The following is a 1,660-nucleotide window of genomic DNA, read 5'->3' as shown; positions in this document are numbered from 1 at the left end:
AGGCCTGGCTGATTAGAGACATCTGCAAAGTTTGCTTGTTAGTCCTGTGTGTGGGAAACAACAATTATCAGTTTTCAGGGAATGCTGTCTATTTCAGCTAACAGAAATCCCTTGAGGCTTCACGGGTAGCCATTTTTATGGTATTAAAGTTACATATTTAGTTCTATCCTTATGCTACAGGTGCCGCTTCTCTAGGTTTTGATATATTCAGCAGGTGCCTAATGCCTACAACAGCATGTGTGCTTGGTCACCTGTATATAAGCTGGATGTCTTTGTCACGCTGGCACTCTTGGGCTGGAATAAAGATTGATCAGGTGGCACCTGAGTGAGTTTACAGTAACCAGACTCTTGAGTCATTACAATTGGCGACGAGGATGGGACAGGTGTCCTTTTAGGATTCGTTCGGCTGCAGCCATATTTCAGAGGAATATGGAGAGTTTACTGAAGTCCGTTCCTAGGACTATCGTGTTTCAAGATGACATTCTGGTCACAGGTCACGACACTGCTGAACATCTGAACAATCTTGAAGAGGTCCTACAGCGTCTGAACAAAGTGGGACTCAGGCTGAAATGCTCGACTTGTGTAATCATGGCACCTGAAGTCTAATTCCTCAGGAAGAAGATTGCTTCTGATGGCATCAGGTCCACTGATTCGAAAAACAAAGCTATCAAAAATGCACCCAGGCCTCAGAATGTGACAGAGCTGCGTTCGTTCCTTGGGCTACTCAACTACTTTGGTAATTTCTTACCCAGATTGAGCACTTTACTCGAGCCACTGCATGTGTTACTAAGAAAAGGTGACAACTGGTTGTGGAGTGCATCTCAAGATACAGCCTTTGAGAAAGCCAAGAATCTGCTATGTTCAATCTGCTTGTTCATTATGATCTGCGTAAGCGTCTTGTATTTGCCTGTGATGCTTCATCATATGGGGTTGGCTGCGTACTCCAACAAGCAAATGAATCAGGCAAGCTACAACCTGTATCGTATGCTTCGAGAAGTCTTGTCTAAAGCAGACTGACCTTACAGTATAGTAGAGAAAGAAACTTTGGCCTGTGTGTATGGGGTAAAAAAAATGCACCAGTACCTGTTTGGTCTTCGTTTTGAATTAGAAACGGATCACAAGCCACTCATTTAATTGTTTGCGAAAAACAAAGGAATTAATACCAATGCATCGTCCCACATTCAAAGGTGGGCGCTGACATTGTCTGCCTATGATTACGTCATCCGTCATAGACCTGGCACTGAGAATTGTGTCAATGCACTGAGTCGTCTGCCCTTACCCACAACTGAGATGGAGATGCCTCAACCTGCAGATCTATTGTTAGTAATGGATGGTTTTGAAAGTGAAGGAACCCCTGTCACTGCTCAACAAGTTAGGATCTGGACTAGCCATGACCCTATTTTGTCGGTTGTGAAACAGTGTGCACTCAGTGGTGATTGGTCTGCCATACCTACGGAGATGCGCGAGGAGACCAAACCTTACAACCGTCGCAAGGATGAGCTGTGCATTCAGTCAGACTATTTACTGTGGGGTAATCATTTAGTCATGCCTAAGAAAGGTAGAGAAAAATTTGTACATGAACTTCATAGCACTCATCTTGGTATTGTCACGATGAAGTCCATTGCTAGGTCTCATGTATGGTGGCCTGGAATTGACTCTG

This window comes from Pristiophorus japonicus, chromosome 12 (assembly GCF_044704955.1).
Source record: "Pristiophorus japonicus isolate sPriJap1 chromosome 12, sPriJap1.hap1, whole genome shotgun sequence".
Taxonomy (NCBI): domain Eukaryota; kingdom Metazoa; phylum Chordata; class Chondrichthyes; family Pristiophoridae; genus Pristiophorus; species Pristiophorus japonicus.
Note: the sequence above shows the minus strand (reverse complement) of the source record.